This window comes from Raphanus sativus, unplaced genomic scaffold, assembly GCF_000801105.2.
Source record: "Raphanus sativus cultivar WK10039 unplaced genomic scaffold, ASM80110v3 Scaffold5483, whole genome shotgun sequence".
NCBI lineage: Eukaryota > Viridiplantae > Streptophyta > Magnoliopsida > Brassicales > Brassicaceae > Raphanus > Raphanus sativus.
In genome coordinates, this window is record NW_026620782.1 from 1 (window position 1) to 2250 (window position 2250).

At 42.2% G+C, this 2250-nt stretch overlaps 1 long non-coding RNA gene across 1 annotated transcript; it reads left to right on the forward strand.

Annotated features, from left to right (window-relative positions):
• The first annotated feature begins 216 nt into the window (after nucleotides 1-216).
• On the forward strand, nucleotides 217-1551 carry LOC130507731 (uncharacterized). Its single transcript, XR_008942420.1, has 3 exons — nucleotides 217-496; nucleotides 600-714; nucleotides 1355-1551. It is a non-coding gene; the product is annotated as an uncharacterized LOC130507731 (long non-coding RNA).
• The last annotated feature ends 699 nt before the right edge of the window (nucleotides 1552-2250 follow it).

Here is a 2250-nt window from a genome sequence, read left to right on the forward strand (position 1 = left end):
CTGGTTATTCTCCACTGATTATTGGTTCCCAATCAAGCTTCTTACATATTGGTTCTGTAACGACCCGGTTACATGAACCGATTTTTAATTCATTAATCTGAATTATAATTAAACCAACTTACCATCTTTTTCTCTGAGTGCTAAACGGGACCGTATATGTTTACCATATATATATATCTTCTTCTCCATGAAGAAACCTAAGCCATCATTATTTTCCCAGCCGCCTCCCCTTTTTGCTATTCACGATCACCATCTAGTCTCCATCTCAAGCTGTTCTCTTCTTCTCATCTAAGCTCCATCATAAGAAGATGCAATCCAGAGTAGACGTGGCGTAATCATCAACGAGTAACAACGGAGAACCAGTTCGTTAGTGCCGTATCAATACCACCGTCATCATCTTCATCAAACCGTGAGAAAAGTCAAGTGGGAGATCGCAAGTAAAGCCAGAGCCGTAGCTTCTCCAAACCATCAGCACTGATCTCCACCATCTTGAACCGTGAGTTATCAAGAAGTTTAAGGCGTGAGTTTAAGTAGCATGATTCTTGTTTCTTGTGTTGCAAGAAATATATATAATGTATAACCTTAATTATCATGCGTAGGAAGTCAGCGTGGAATTATTTATTCAACAAATAATTCTTTTATAAAGCTTAGACCGAGGCTTGTTGGATAAGTATTATTTCTCGAGCATATCCGTTCCATCCCGGTTTGACTAAGGTGAGGGTTATTCCGTTTAAATCCCGAGCTAGTTTAGTACTGCTACTATGGAAAGTTTAGTTTCGAAACATGATTTGTCTCTGTGAATCGAGTCTATTTGAGAGTCTTGTTTGTTTATTATTTTTATTGATTGTTAAACCGGAAATAGGATAATAGAGGATTCAACGGTTGAATGAATTGAGTGATGTTAAAACTGTTATATATATGTATATATAAATATGTCCGTTTGTGTGGATTGCGGGTGCACAAAGACGTTTGTGTAAGCCGCCGACGAGCAGTGTGATTGCGGGTGCACAGAGACGTTTGTGTAAGCCGCCGACGAGCAGTGTGATTGCGGGGGTACAAAGACGTTTGTATCAGTCGCCGACGCGCAGATTGTGGGAGTGCAGAGATGGACTACTGTACGCCTGGAGATATACATATATCCTTATGAGAAAATGCGGGGTGCATAGAATAGCATGTACTATCAGCGCATTGGATGTTTTATGTGGTGTATTAGACACTGTGTTTGTTTTGTGTTAGAGCTAGGCCTATATGGTCGTAGTGCTATATATTGAGTCTGTGGTTTGCGGTTTAGCATCCCATACCTCACTGAGTGACTCCCCTGTTGCTCATCCCTCTTTTCTTTCCCCTTTTCCAGGTGAGACTGACCAGCAGGAGTGATTGCTTTCGGATTGGTGCTTTTGGACGTTTTCTTTATTTCTATTCCAGATTTTCGGTTTTGTGCTTTACCGAGATTTTTAGATTTATTATACTATTTGAATTTAATGCTATTTATTGGATTTATGGAGATTTGAGATTATTTATGTGGAGTAATAAATGGAGATTTCAGGATTATTTTTTTTTATTTATTATTTATTATTATTATTATATATTTTGGAAAATCGGGGTATTACAATTTGGTATCAGAGCGGGGTTCCGTCCCGGCTCTGACCCGGGATGGCGATTTGTGGGACTTGATTTTAATCGGATTTAGACAATTTAAAAATATTTTCTGGGAATTTGGGGATTTTAAAAATAAAAGTAATAAACACCATTCTGTTGCTATTATGTCTTGAACTATTGGTGTTCGGTTTCAATGGAAATTAATTGTTGTGCTTTCCCCTTTTCCAGATGCCGCCAAAGAGAGGAACTAAGCGTACTCGCACCGTGAGAGCCAGAGTTGATGCTCGCGAGGTTGCAGATGACCAGGTTCCACCAGTGGATGTTCAGACAGAAGGTGTGCCGCCAGTAGCCCCACCGATTGATCAGGCTGCACTCATGCAGATGGTTCAGGCAGCAGCTACGCAAGCTGCTCAGGCTGCCATTCAGCAGGTTACCCAGGAAGCAGCTCGGATTGCTGCACAGGAAGCTGCTCGAGTAGCCGCACAAGAAGTTGCTCGCCAGTTGGCTGCCGCTCAGGTTCCACCAGAGCAGGTCCCAGTGCAGCAGGTCCCAGCAGCGCAGATTCCTGAGGTACCATTGCAGCAGGTTCCAGCAGCGCAGATTCCTCAGGTACCATTGCAGCAGGTTCCAGGCCAGCAGATTTTGCCACCT